The 16,249-nt window shown below is 40.3% G+C and overlaps 1 protein-coding gene across 9 annotated transcripts in view; it reads left to right on the top strand.

The window, feature by feature from the left end:
* The window catches only part of camta1a (calmodulin binding transcription activator 1a), a 778,795-nt gene that overhangs the window by 371,544 nt on the left and 391,002 nt on the right, over positions 1 to 16,249 (top strand). The window lies entirely within an intron of this gene.

Genomic DNA, 16,249 nt, shown 5'->3' with positions numbered 1-16,249 from the left:
TGACGGAAATGTATTTAAAAAAAAATCACATTCAAGTTTATTCGTCATACACACGTTTTATAAGATGAAGTGAAATGTTTATTATTTACTTTAGATTACTCTGAAACCTAAATAAGAACACATGTGCCAATCAAAACCAATAAAAAGCTTACCCATTCTTCTCCGTCATCTCAGCTGCCAGTATATTCACCAATTTTCTTCTGCTCTGTTCTGTCAAGGACTTAGTTCAGTTGTATTCATTTATCATATATTTCTCCACCCGATTCCTTGGTAAGAATGGATTTCACCAGCTGAAATAAAGATATCCAACCAAAATATAAAACAGTTTAAGAAATCTATATTTAGTACACTACAATGTTAAAATCTGGACAGAACTTAAACATAGCCCTCATACGATGCAATTTACGATCATTGTTTGAACCATTTGAATCCTTGTTCAATAGAAAGCATTAGTGCCTGTATGAAGTCTTACTTGCATAGCTTCTGAGTCCAGCCTCTGACGCTTTCTGGTAGGCGTGTCTTCAAGGATGATTGTGTCTGAGTCGGATGAACAAACGGATGATTGTGACTTTTGAGAGGTTACCATGGAGACAGATTCTAACCACCATTGCAAAAAGGAGAAATAAGACATGTTGGACACAATTTGCTCATAAAACTACACCTAATTTAATGGAGAATATTGGTTTACTTTAAAAACAAAAGCTACTTAGCTTGATTATAAATAAAGATTTACCTCTTCTCAATATTGGAATAAAAATGTTAATATAGCTTACAAATTTAAAGCGGCAACAAACCTGTTTTGTATTTGATGGTTAGTACCCCAGTGGCTGGATCCTTCACAATTTCCTCACCTATCTCAGTCCCTGAACTGTCAACAACTTTGACACCTTCATTTACAGCTGGGACACCGAATTTGGCAAATGCTAGGAAACAGAAAAAAAGCAGAAATTGACAGGTCATTTGATATATTTTTTAAAGGAGTTTCAAATCAGTTATTTTGAAGCGAAACATACAGCCAAAGTTGAAAGGCCCAGTCAAAACAAATACTGTATACACAACTATAAGAAAAATGATCATTAGAAAAACCTAATGACTTGATACTCCTATATATAATTTCAAATAGGGCTACCAAAAAAAAGGGGCCAACAAATGTGAAATTGCACACTCAATTAAAAAAACACATAAAATTAAACATGATTTATGATACCTGTAATCTTATCTGCATATCTTCACGCTGGTAAACTAACAGGTGATTGTTTAGTAACCTCGCCATTAACAATGTAAAAGCAAAAATATTTACACACACCTCATGATTTTGTGCTCTGGCCACCCACGCTCAATACTGCCTAGACCAGGGTTACGCACTATTTTTTTCGCCACATCTCCAGAGCATAACTATGTAAAATTTACATATTAAATATTCTATTTCATATAATGTTTGAAAATTTCCCACATCCCTCACAAAAACAAAGTCTGAGGTGGCTAACATTTTAGCTAGCATTCACTGGGTGACATTAGCCCTCTTAGAATACCATATTTTTTAGATACAAAACCGTACACAAATAGCTTCATTACATATTGAGCAACAATATAAAGTAAATTCTGACATGATGCTACAAATTACAAATAATTGATTTAGTAAGAGAGGAGAAGCAACTTACCACAGTCCTTAAACATTCAGAAAATGGCTTCCAGAACATTCTTCAGGGTGTGGACACGAGGAGGGCGTGGCTAATCAGAGTACCTCTAACACTGTCTCGTTCAACGATGGAAATCAACACCAACACTGGGGGACGTTTTACTCCAGCTGTTTTTGTAATAACTCTGATAGATATAATGCATGTTAACACTGCATATTTAATACTGGGGATTTTACTGTGTACTGTATTTGGGTTTTCAACTACATGGACACACTATAATGTAAGATCCACTATGGACTGGACTCTCACGATATCATGCTAGATCCACTCGACATCAATTGCACCGGTTGCCCAAGGGGGATGGGTGAGGGGGTGGCCCCCACATCAGCGGTCCCCACATCTGCGGTCCTCTCCAAAGTTTCTCATTGTCATCCCATTGGGTTGAGTTTTTTCTTGCCCTGATGTGGGATCTGAGCCAAGGATATCATTGTGGCTTGCGCGGCCCTTTGAGACACTCATGATTTAGGGCTATATAAGTAAACTTTGATTGATTGATTGATGGATTGTTGAGGTAAATCAGTACAATTATGATCAAATCTGCACATACAAACAGCCCCAAATACTGAACTCTCTAACAAAGGTATTGAATGTTGCTGCATGCTACTCTTAAAAGATGCATGTACATTAGCTCAGTTGAGAAATACTGTTGAATGGATGCGAGCAGCCCGATCTTTTCTCGACCGGGAATTGGGAACAGGCGTTGGAAAGGAGAGCAGCCAGCAGCAGGCCACAGGAGAGATTGGATAAATAAATAGGAGGAAGTTGATGTCAAGCAGGTGTTCAAGGAGAAAGTGTCAGCCAAGCGGTCCGAGATGGGAGAAGTGCTGGCTCTGCAGCCTGATAATAAAGACTTAATTCAATTAGCGCTTCTGCACCAGTGAGCTGCGTGCAGGCTGGCGGTCATAGAGCGGTACACAGACCCAACTGAGAACACCTAAACACATGGAGACGTGTGGCATCAACTGTGCTACAACACACCTAAACCCGAGTCGCTGAGTGGGGAAACCTTGTTTCAACATACTTTAAATTAGGGCCGGGCGATATATCGATATATACGATATATCGCTGGTTTGTCTCTGTGCGATATAGAAAAGGACTATATCGTAATATTCAAGTATACGTTCTCACGCAGTTGCTTTTAGCTGTGGGCATTACACTGCATGCTCTTCTTACTCTTTCCTGTCTTTCCTTCTCACAGACAAGCAGGTGCTCATTCTTACATACGTCACACACTGTCGCGTCATACGTCACAGTGTCCGCCCTCGATGAGCAGAGACGCAGCGGACTGGGGTACGTTAGCTGCTAACGTAACCGTACAAGTGGGAATAAGAGAGAAAGTAGGTGCGGATCTGGTAACAAATGAAGGAAGACTTAATTTCCAATAAAAACAGCAGGTTTTCCATCGTCTGGCGGAGGTTCGGCTTAAAGTGGGAATATGTAAAACAGACAACCATAATTTGTCAAGAGCGGTGCTAAAGCGTTGCTATAAAAAGTAGCCTTACTGCTAATATGTAGCATCGTTTGTAAAGTCACTCGAGAGAATGAAGAGAATTTCATAACCTTAGTAGCATACCACATAGTGAAGGACGAATACTATTTGATTTCCTATTATGCAGCTTATTTTTATTTGACACTTAAAATGTCGCTGACAATCTTGCACTTTATGTTTTGGAAATGACTTGAATGTTTGTGCCATTGCTTAATAACTTTAATGAATACACTTTTGGTCAATTGACTTAGTTGTGATTTCCCTCTCTGCATGAAAGTTGTGATTTCCCTCTCTGCATGAAAGTTTAAAACTAGCATATATGAATGCAGTATAAAGAAGAATGTTTTAATGTAGACACATACAATCATCATACTGCTGTGATTATATGTATCAAGTGTTCATTCAAAGCAAAATATCGTAATGTATATCGTACATCGCGGTATGGCCTAAAAATATCGCGATATTAAAAAAAGGCAATATCGCCCAGCCCTACTTTAAATACACAGGTTATTTTTTAACTCACTGACCAAAAGAACCCTTATAATCACCATAACTCCTCTCATTTCTCCTCTGTGTTGTCTCTCTGCCTGATAGCTCTGCGTTGGCTACTACGCTGAGAATTGTAACATCAAATCCCTATATTCAGCTCCTCAAGTCCCATCACCCATTCGGGTGCCGTCCAAATGACATATGGTGTGTCGTATCCGGCTTCCTTAAAGAAGCTCCCTGCGGTATTTCAATCAACAAAGTGCTTCTCCCTATGGGACCCTGAAATGGGACTGGGGCACAATGTTCTTTAGGCGTGGCCCTGGCTCCGCTCCATCCAGATCACATGGGTGTTCAAGTCGTGCGGTAGCTGATTATCAAGAGACGACGGAAGAGGCGGGACAGGACACGTAGCTTTAGTAAGTGAGTTTGCCGTTATGTAAAGAGACGGAGAAAATAGATCCTGGATGGTTGCCAGAGAGCCGGGTGAATCACCAGCAAGGAACAAGCACGACATGGATGCTTTCAAAAAACACACACTGGTACACCTTCTGTCCCAAATTTCCCCCCCGGCTGAGCTTATCGGAAAAGGAAGTGCAGCATGAGAGTGGGTTTCCACGTGGCGCTCTCCAACGTATAATCACGTCAAATGGCAGTGTTGACCCTTTGGACCTCATCAATTGAACGAACGGGAAAGAGCTGCACCCTGGCACGCCACCAGAGGCAGCTTTGTGGACTTAACAGCAGTCAAGCTAGTATCTGCATGACTTAGTACTATAATAATCAATCCGCCCGATGTCCTTTTCTCAAACACTATATGGTTCGCAGTGGTGTGCCGTCAGGGCCAGCAAGGCCTTCTCTGTAGGCCTAACATAGCCAGAAATCATGATCATAATTAAAGATCCAAGTATTTTTTCTTTTACTTTCCCTAAGTATCTAAAAGTATTCATATTCTCTTCATGTCATATTATGCTCTTTCCAACGCTGTTGTTTTTAGGTTATAGAGTCTTTTATCCAATCAGAATTCAGCTAGCGTATGTTGCCATGCTGTACCAAATCTGCCCGAGGTCTTCAGAATCAATAATCACGCATTGTTGTCGGTAAGGCCTTCTAAATGGCCTAAGGCAGATATATAGCGACGTTATGGGGCAGGTAACATAATAACTCCATTACCCAGCATGCCACAGTAATGAAGAGCATGCGCAGTAGCCACTTTTAGGTTGTTGAAAGTGGACATGCCGGCAGCTGGATGTTATTGACGAGCACGCTGTGGAGTAAACTTTAAGAAGTCAGCCAATAGCCTTATCTGCATCTTTTATGTTTAGACATGATAACAAATATATTTGCAAAGGCCTTTTTCAAGAAGGATATTTAAAGAGAAAGTACATCTTGTGAGACGATGTTGGCCAACCCTGGAACTTAGCGATGAAATGTGAGTTCAGATATTTTATTTCTTTATTTTTTCACATTTACAATGTTTTTTGCAATCTTAATTTTGACAGTACCACATAAGATATGTTTTAGTTGCTGATGAAGGTTTATTGATTTTTAAATGTGCCAGAAAATAACCCGTTTTGAACAATGACCAGTAGTGTGTAAATGTGTTCCTGTATACCAGGGGTGTCAAACTCAAATACAGAGTGGGCCAAAATTTTAAACTGAACAAAGCCGCCGGCCGAGGTTGAACAAATTAATCCTTTAATAGGGACCCAAACAAGTTTTTCATTGAATATTGAACAAGCATGGCTTATATAACTTTATAGTGACATGCAAAATTGAGTTTAAAATAATAATAATTAAAAAATATCAATGGCATATCAAATCAAATTTAAATAAAAATTGAATGCCTCTTTTGTATGTGCAGCCTTCTGAGGTAAATATTAACATTAACTTTTTCCAGAGGCTAATACATTTGAAAATAAAATAATGAATAAATCCATCATTCAGGCCTTTTTACTGCTCAGTTAATGTCGGGGCTCAGGTGGGTGGGTTTAGGGGGGCGGGGTTTTTTGGTAGTGGGGCGGGGGTGTATATTGTAGCGGTCTGGAAGAGTTAGTGCTGCAATGGATTCTGGGTATTTGTTCTCTTGTGTTTATGTTGTGTTTATGTTGTGTTACGATGCAGATGTTCTCCCGAAATGTGTTGGTCATTCTTGTTTGGTGTGGGTTCACAGTGTGGCGCATATTTGTAACAGTGTTAAAGTTGTTTATATGGCCATCCTCAGTGTGACCTGTATGCTGTTGATCAAGTATGCTTGCATTTACTTACATGTGTGTAGAAGCCACATATATTACGTGACTGGGCCGGCACGCTGTTTGTGAGGAGGAAAAACAAACTTGACGACAGGTTGTAGGGGACGCTAAAGGCAGTGCCTTTAAGGCACAGCCCCAATATTGTTGTCCGGGTGGAATTCGGGAGAATGGTTGCACCGGGAGATTTTCGGGAGGGGCACTGAAATTCGAGAGTCTCCCGGGAAATCGGTGAATGCGGTGTTACAGCGGCACCGCTGTATAACACCGGCGGGCCGGCTCTAATGTTAATTTGATATTGCCTCAAGGGCCAAATGAAATTACACGGCGGGCCAAATTTGGCCCACGGGCCAGAGTTTGCTGTATACTATTTCTCCAGCAATGGTCATGTGGCCACATTAATGATGACATTTTGAGAGGTAATCATTGAAGCCGGACATCACTGAAGGCCTTGGTGGGAAACGCAGGGTCCGCTACTGGGTTCTGATCCGTCAACAAAGAATTTGTTCCTTAACCAAATGTTTTTCTACAGGCTACTGGCAGCATGTAAAATGCCAATTAACAAATGACGCTTCATGTTAAATTTTTACTGAAAAAATGTTCCAAGCCCCTTTCCGCTACGTCATTGATGAGAATGTATAGGCACAATGTTTCCCGTGGTATACACTGTTAGTGTTGGGCTGGTAATTTGTCGCACAAGGATTGAATCCTGGTTGAGGAACATGAGTAACTTTATGTTTTCATGACATTAAATGTGTTGGTTTGCACAAAAACATAAATTATTGAACAATTAAAAGGTATTAACATGTTAACATAGTTTTTGATATGGTGGCTGTAGTTTGGTGTAGTGTAAAACGGCGTTACGTTAGACTGAGGGGTGCTTGTATTATGTTGGGTAATTAACAATTGTGACTCTTGTGTAACTCTTAGATCGTGTTACGTATACCCAATGTGGCTGAGTGTACGATGCATCTTGAAAGTATTCACAGCAACTCACTTTTTCCACATTTTATGTTACAGCTTTATTCCAAAATGGAATCATTTAATTTTTGTCGTCAAAATTCTTCAGACAATACCCCAAAATGACAATGAAAAGTTTTTTGACTTTTTTCAAATTCATTAAAAATTAAAAAGGCATATTCATAGCATTTGCTCGATATTTGTTGATGCAGCTTTGGCAATAATTACAGCCTCAAGTCTTTTTAAAATATGATGCCACAAGCTCAGCACACTTATTTTTGGGCAGTTTTGGCCATTCCTCTTTGCAGCAACTCTCAACCTCCATCATGTTAAATGGGAAATACTGTTTTTTATACCAGGATGTCTCTGTATTTTGTTGCATTCATTATTCCCTCTATCCTAACTACAAACCCTGTTTCCATATGAGTTGGGAAATGGTGTTAGATGTAAATATAAACAGAATATAATGATCAGCAAATCCTTTTCAACCCATATTCAGTTGAATATGCTACAAACAGAACATATTTGATGTTCAAATTGATAAACATTTTTTTTTGCAAATAATCATTAACTTTAGAATTTGATGCCAGCAACACGTGACAAAGAAGTTGGGAAAGGTGGCAATAAATACTGATAAAGTTGAGGAATGCTCATCAAACAATTATTGGGAACATCCCACAGGTGTGCAGGCTAATTTGGAATAGGTGGGTGCCATGATTGGGTATAAAAACAGCTTCCCAAAAATGTCCAGTCTTTCACAAGAAAGGATGGGGCGAGGTACACCCCTTTGTCCACAACTGCGTAAGCAAATAGTCAAACAGTTTTAAAACAACCTTTCTCAAAGTGCAATTGCAAGAAACTTAGGGATTTCGACATCTACGGTCCATAATATCATCAAAAGGTTCAGAGAATCTCGAGAAATCACTCCAAGTAAGCGGCATGGCTGGAAACTAACATTGAATGACCGTGACCTTCGATCTCTCAGACGGCACTGTATCAAAAACTGACATCAATCTCTAAAGGATATCACCACATGGGTGCAGGAACACATCAGAAAATCACTGTCACTAAATACAGTTCGTCGCTACATCTGTAAGTGCAAGTTAAAGCTCTAGTAAGCAAAGCGAAAGCCATTTATCAACAACATCCAAAAACGGCGCCTGCTTCTCAGGGCCCGAAATCATCTAAGATGGACTGATGCAAAGTGGAAAAGTTTTCTGTGGTTTGGGGAAATATTCGACATCGTGTCATCCAGACCAAAGGGGAAGGGAACCTTCCAGACTGTTATTGACGCAAAGTTCAAAAGCCAGCATCTGTGACGGTAAGGGGGTGCATTAGTGCCTAAGGCATGGGTAATTTACACATCTGTGAAGGCACCATTAATGCTGAAAGCTACATACAGGTTTTGGAACAACATATGCTGCCATCTAAGCGCCGTCTTTTTCATGGGCGGTCCTGCTTATTTCAGCAAGACAATGCCAAGCCACATTCAGCACGTGTTACAACAGTGTGGCTTCGTAAAAAAATAGTGCGGGTACTTTCCATGCCCGCCTGCAGTCCAGACCTGTCTCCCATCGAAAATGTGTGGCGCATTATGAAGCGTAAAATACGACAGTGGATACCCCGGACTGTTGAACGACTGAAGCTCTACATAAAACAAGAATGGGAAAGGATTCCACTTTCCAAAGCTTCAACAATTAATTTCCTCAGTTCCCAAACATTTATTGAGTGTTGTTAAAAGAAAAGGTGATGTAACACAGTGATGAACATGCCCTTTCCCAACTACTTTGCCATGTGTTGCAGCCATGAAATTCTAAGTTAATTATTATTTGCAAAAAAATAAATAAAGTTTATGAGTTTGAACATCAAATATCTTGTTTTTGTAGTGCAAGCAATTGAATATGGGTTGAGAAGGATTTGCAAATCGTTGTACTCTGTTTTTATCTACATCTAACACAATTTCCCAACTCATATGGAAACAGGGTTTGTATACTACTAGTCCCTGCCTCTTAAAACATCCCCACAGCATGATGCTGCCACCACCATGCTTCACTGTGGGGATGGTATTGGCCTGATGATGAGCGGATTACGAGAGGGTGCAAACTTTGTAATGTATTTCAAGCATCATATCCTGCCCTGTTCCGGCTTCAATGACCCCGTGATGTCACTATATACGTTCGTAACACATGCACGCGCATCAGCTTTGGGTGTTGTTAGCTAACAATAGCGATTTGGATAATTAGCGTTAGCTGTCATCAATTTTCCCTCCAATTTTACATATGTGTGAGCAAACGCCAAAACTCCTCGAGCATTCAGTTGCGCACATGTGAGCGACGGCAGACGTGCACACTGTTATGCACTTATTTTTTTATTCGATTTTGTGCGCGACCTAGATTTGCCGTGCGCAGAGGACGTGTGAGCAGTGTGCAATTGCACAGGCACGTACCTTAGAGGGAACGCTGGCTGTCATTGAATGTCTATCATGTATTGATTATATGACCGAAATAAACTTATTTCATTCATTCAATTCATTCATCATATGATGACAGCAATATGACTGCAAATTGGTTGTGTGCACGCGCTCTCAGCACGTACTTGTTGACGAAACCGGGTGAGTGACAGTTGTAAACCCCAATCATTTTATTCAGACAGGTAAAAAAAAAATAACTTTGTAATTGTGAAAAATATAGAGTCTTAACACATATGTTCTGTTAAACCACAAACGGTAACATAAGCTCGCCAGTGGTGTTATATATTTGTTTGAAAAATTTAACTGTGAGGAAGTTGCAAACAGACCCTTTTGAGAATTCTCAAGGAGGGGGCCTAATGTAGATGTTGATGAGTCCAAACATATGGACTGACTTTTAATGGGCTTCTGTAACATGTGACATTGGTAGGGGTGTAATGGTACGTGTATTTGTATTGAACCGTTTCGGTACAGGGGTTTCGGTTCGGCAAGCGGGCGTACCGAACAAGTTTGGAAGCAGAAGTCTTCACGAGCTGCTTTGTTTTCTGCCTCTGTGGCTCTGTCTCAGCAGCAAGCATTGTCCCGCCCACACAACCATCTGATTGGTTACATACAAAGCCAATCAGCAGTGCGTATTCAGAGCGATGTACTCAATGCTTTAGCGTCGAGCAAAGATATTCGTTTAACAGGGGAGCAGCGAACTCTACCCAAATTATACTAAACACTTCCCAGTCACAACTATTACAAACATCACTATGAGCCCGTTGACCTAGAAACTTAAACTGCAGCTCAGCTAACTCACAGTATAGGCTTGAGGTGAAGGCTAATTAGCGTTTAGCGTAATGTTAGCTCATTTTGCTGTGTGTGTGCTTGTGTGTATGTGTGTGTGTGTGTGTGTGTGTGTGTTAGGGGCGGCAAAGCCCTGTCTGTCTGTTATTTCATTGAACTCCATTGTGTTTAGGGATGAATAGTCTCTCCTTTTGCAATTGTACTATTTTTTCAGCTATAGTTACATGAATCATTAGTAATGTAGCAGCCTAGTTTTGAATAGCAGGGTCCCTGCTATCACATGTTGATAAAAATACAACATTTACATAATAAAAGTCAACTAAAGGCTTCCCAAATGCTGTAATAAATTAAGCATGATGAGTTGATAAACAGTTTCAATGGAAACTGTTTAACGTTGCACTTTTTATATGTAGAAGAAAGGTTTTTTCATTTTATTTAATCAAAGCAACAACTTGAGGCAGTTTGATGTGGATTAACGTGGGCAGAATTATTATAGTGTTCCCAATGTTAAAAGGATAAAAAGCTATTGTTTACAAATTTGGTAAATAAATAACCAAAACATTTATATTGTGTTGTTTTCTTACTGTAACGAAAATTAACCGAACCGTGACCTCTGAACCGAGGTACCTACTGAACCAAAATTTTTGTGTACTGTTACACCCCTAGACATTGGTGAAAGATTCGAGTCTTTAGGACTAATTTGAGAACCAATTTGCATTTGACAGACATTTGCTGGTGAGACGGTTTTGAAAACAAATTGCCCTCGCTTCCCTTATATGGGTGGCATTTTTTTTTTTTAATTACCGAGTCAAAAGAGACAGCAACATTGGGCTGCAATTTTCTGGTACATTATGTTGTTATAGATTTGTTAAGTATCCTAGTGAGGTGTACACACACCATGTGGAGTAGTGCAATTTTACATTAACAGTATTTATAAGCCATCCATATGTTGCGATCTGCTGCTCAGACTTTCACGTTTGTTTTTTCCATCTTTGTTTCATTCTCAGTCTGACCCGTTTATTTCCTGTTTTGTCCATCACTATGGTTACTCATTAGTTCACCTGCTACACTCGTACCGCACACCTGCTTCAGCTAATCACCCTCCTTTATAAGCCAGCCTTTTCTGTTCAATCTTCCTCGGATCCTAATTTGCCCACGCGCAACAGTGACGACTCTCGACCTTCATCTTTGTATGTATATTCTCGCTAGCTTTTACGCTAAGCCATTTGTTTATTCCAGCTCACATGCTGAGGAATTGTTTTTCTGTTTTTTGTTTGCCTTCGTTGCCAGCTTAGTTGTTTACTTTTACTTCCTAGTTCTCATACTAGCGTTTTTGGTTTGCCTTCCCTTCACACCAGTGTTTTTGTTCCTAGCCTTTTATTATTTAATAAATACCTTATATCTTACCTTTGCTGTGTTCTGCTTCGACGCATCCTCGGGAAAACAACACCGGCATTACCATGCCGAAGAAGAGTCATCACACCATCCATCCATTTTCTACCGATTATCCCTATATGCTACTTTTTGTTTTGTTTTTATGTAAGGGACAAGCAGTAGAAAATGGATACATGGATATATTTTGTTATTCACAGAGTATTCTTTGTGTATTATTTATAGGCTATTATTTTTCCTGTATTTTTAAAGTTTTCTCGTGTGAAAAATTTTCAGTAAAGTTGATTTGCATGGAGCGGCCATTTGTTGCCTGTTTAGTTTTTATTCTGCCACATGATTCATAAATAATGATCTCCCTTTCCAAACACGGGGATAAGGTAGGGAATGTTTACAATGAAAATTATCGTATAAAATTCAGAGATGAGATTCTAAGTTCCATCCATCCATTTTCTACCGCTTATTCCTTTTGGAGTTGTGGGGGGCGCTGGTGCCTCTCTCAGCTGCAATCGGCGGAAGGCGGGGTACACCCTGGACAAGTCGCCACCTCAGCGCAGGGCCAACACAGATAAACAGACAACATTCACACTCACATTCACACTCTAGGGCCAATTTGGTGTTGCCAATCATCCTATCCCCAGGTGCATGTCTTTGGAAGTGGGAGGAAGCCGGACTACCCGGAGGGAACCCATGCAGTCACGGGGAGGACATGCAAACTCCTCACAGAAAGATCCCGAGCCCGGAATTAAACCCTGACTACTCAGGACCTTCGTATTGTGAGTTAGACACACTAACCCCTCTGCCACTGTGAAGCCTGAATATTTTCCAGTAAAAGAATTGGTGAACATTTTAACTATTCAGATCCAAAAATGATCTCATAACTGCTACCAGTGATTATTTCCTTGATAGCAACAAATACCTTCTGAAATTGTTTTTAAAAGAAATGTAACAACAAACCACTCTTTTGAACCACTCTTTGAAAAGAAGGGCTCCTCAAGATCAGGGTCCCTTCATAGAGCTTTAAATTCCAGGACTCAGTGAAGTTGCATTCTATATATGTAAAGATAATGTATAATAGACTGTATCGGATTTTTCTCTTGAAAATGAAAAACAACCCACCCTGGCCCTAAGTTGAGTGAGATGTCTTCATTGGTGTTAGACAGCTACCTTTTACTTCTTTCAGGTGCTCCTTCCCTCGATCGCTACTTTACCCCAGGCATGATCTTGACTACTTAAATTGTTTCATTAGAGGTGGTAGAGAATGACGTTAGTGAAAAGTGGAGAATTGCTGTGTATTAATTTTGTATCACTGAATTAATCAATTCAAACAAAAGGCAATTGATAAATAATTCATACTATTTCTTTATTCCGTGTGCGTTGGAGAGGAGTGTGTAGACGAAAAGGTTAGACTATTTTCAGATTGGATAATTAAAATTCACGCCTTCCTGAAAATGAAATGAGAAATTGCAATACATTCAATATATAATAGTACTTGAGAGAGGCAATTCTCTGTGATGGTACAAATACCCACAATTAAGAGCCTGATTTAATTTGCTCTTGTCCCTCATCTTCCTAAGCTCATTGTAATCGATACTTGGTACCTGTCTGCAGATTTTTCATATGAAAACAGTATGAATAGTCTTATTATTCCACATCATAAGCAAATACACTTAAAGGTCCACCTGCAATCCACACTGTCTAGCTGATATTGTAGTCATTGGCTGTGTTTACCTTAAAACATTGCTAATTTTTACGTAGAGTCTGTCATCTTTTACACGGACTGACCTAAAGCATGCCAACGACAGTGATATGATTGCGTTGGAATGGCTATAAAGCTTCTCAATAATTTACAGGTGATGTGCCAGCTGAATCGGCAATGAAGGGCTTGTAAATTACCTCCTCTGTCTAATCAAGCCTCTGGCGAAATAATGGCGCAAGTACCGCATAGGGAGAATAATTCTTCTTTTTCCCACCTCGTATTTTGCATGGTGTTTGGCTTCATGCACAAAGGGATGAAGACACTCTTCAAATGACATTGGGTGAAAGGCAAAAAATGTGTCAGTGAGGCTTGCAAAACCTTTCAACTTCAACATTCGGTGCTTCTCCGCGCCTGATGTCACTAGGCAGTAATGCAGTGACAGCCAAGCATCAAAATTTGCAGCAGCAGCACCAAATTTGCACCTTAGTTTTGTGCCGACAGGCGAGTTTGAGAGCCAGACGGGATTGTAGCAAGCTGCCATGTTTTAATGCAGCCCGGATTGTTTGTAAAATGGGTTCCAAAAACACAGTAACCATCATATACAGCAGGGAAGTCAAACTCATTTTAATCGGGGGCCACATGGAGAAAAATCTACCTGTAAGTGGGCCGGAGGGGTAAAATCACGGCACGATAACCTAAAAATAAAGACGACTACAGATTGTTTTCTTTGTTTAAAATAGAACAAGCACAATCTGAAAATGTACAAATCATGTTTTTTTACACTTACATGTTGCAGTTAATAGTATCCTGTCTTTATGTGTTGTTATTTATACTTTCTGAATAAATTACGTGATAATGTTCAACTGTCAACTCATTGGTGTTAATTTTTAATCTATCAAGGTTAAAAAAATAATATCAACATCAAATTACAGGATGTTATTTATGTAGTTTTCTCATTTTCCTCGACTGGTGAACTAACATATTGTGGTTTATTTTGTAGCATAATCTACAAAGATACAATAATTTATATTGTGACATCTAGTGGACAGATTTAGAACTGTTTCATTCAAAAATTCTGGCTCATTATTATACTTAGCAAACTCATCCGGCGGGTCGGATAACACCTGTTCGGGGGCCTGATCCGGCCCGCAAGCCGTACGTTTGACAACCCGGATATACAGAAAAGAAGGAAGAGAAAGAAAAATGGTTTTAGAAGTCCCCGGTGTGGCATATCGTGCATGACGTGAGAATTCGGGTTTGGCTGACCTCTGCCGTCAAGAAGATACCAGTGTTGCTCACCAACCAAGCTGTTTTATGACAACCGATACAGGAGTCCAACAACCTCAGCGTCACCCTTAATCACCTTAGGCGGTATAAAGTAGGAAGAGGAGCGCGAGACAAAAAAAGCTATCTGAGTGACAGGAAGATGGAGAGGCAAAGGGAACGTGCGACAACAGTGAAATGTGATGAGGAGCGAGGTGTCCTCTGGCTAACAGAAAGTAGCTTTAAGTGAAACCTAGAAAAGTGTACTGTCAAGCGCTGTCCCTCTTTTACCACAGAGAAATGGATGTAGGGTTACTATAGCCACAATTAGGCCAAGATGGGATTAGTGGTGAGTGGGGATGTGATTGGCCGCTGTTTTTGGTTTGTGTTCTTTCTTTTCCCACGTTGTATTGTGACTGAGGACATGTGCTACGCTTTTTTCCCCGAGGGGTCCGGGGGATATAGACCAAAAATACGATATACACTATATTGCCAAAAGTATTTGGCCACCCATTCAAATGATGAGAATCAGGTGCCCTAATCACTTGGCCTGGTGTATAAAATCAAGCACTTTGGCATGGAGTCTGTTTCTACAAACATTTGTGAAAGAATGGGCCGCTCTCAGTGATTTCCAGCCTGGAACTGTCATAGGATGTTACCAGTGCAACAAATCCAGTCGTGAAAATTTCTTGCTCCTAAATAGTCCAAAATCAACTTTATTATAAGGAAAGTGAAGAGTTTGGGAACAACAGCAAGTCAACCACCAAGTGGTAGGCCACGTAAACTGACAGAGAGGGGTTAGCAGATGCTGAAGCGTATAGTGTAAAGACTTTCTACACTGTCAGTTGCTACTGAGCTCCAAATTTCATTTGACCTTCCAATTAGCCCACGTACAGTACGCAGAGAGCTTCAGGGAATGGGTTTCCATGACCGATCCCCTTAATCCAAGCCATACATTACCAAGTCCAATGCAAAGCGGTGGATGCAGTGGTGTAAAGCACGTCACCACTGGACTCTAGAGCAGTGGCGACGCCTTCTCTGGACTGATGTATCACGCTTTTCCATCTGGCTATCTGATGGACGAGTCTGGGTTTGGAGGTTGCAAGGAGAAGGCTACATTTTGGACTGCAATGTGCCGAGTGTGAAATTTGGTAGAGGAGGAATTATGGTGTGGGGTTGTTTTTCAGGAGTTGGGCTTGGCCCCTTAGTTCCAGTGAAAGGAACTTTGGTTGCTCCAGGATACCAAAACATTTTGGACAATTCCATGGGATGGCAGTTCAAGTTCATATGTGAGTAAAGGCAGGTTGGCCAAATATTTTAGGCAATATAATGTATATCTGTATTTTAAAGAAAACGTGCAGTGCTTAAGGTTGCCTAAACGTTTTATGGCTGGATAACCAATGTTGAGAGTACTCAGATTACTTGTTGTAGTAAGTATTGACGTAACATTCCTTTTTCTCATAATCAGTTAGCCTTTACTATGTCGAAGCAGTTTTCTTTATTTTGTCCGTTGACGTTAAGTTTATGGCCTCACGCTTGTGTATGTAGGATGTAGCTTCTACTCCCTCACTATGGGGAAGGCCTCTGGCTGTTTAGTTTAAAACTACTCTTTAGCCAGCCAGCCACTTTGACACAACTAGCAGCAGCGAGGAGCTATCGCTAGCCGCTATGCACAGTTGCTAACACAACTGAGCAACATAAAAAGATGAGCTTAGTGATAAAGTCGCTTTAAGGAGAGATATTGGTTCTCGTGCAAAT

The sequence above is a fragment of the Nerophis ophidion genome, linkage group LG06 (assembly GCF_033978795.1).
Source record: "Nerophis ophidion isolate RoL-2023_Sa linkage group LG06, RoL_Noph_v1.0, whole genome shotgun sequence".
NCBI lineage: Eukaryota > Metazoa > Chordata > Actinopteri > Syngnathiformes > Syngnathidae > Nerophis > Nerophis ophidion.
Note: the sequence above shows the minus strand (reverse complement) of the source record. Positions and strands in the feature narration are given on the sequence as shown.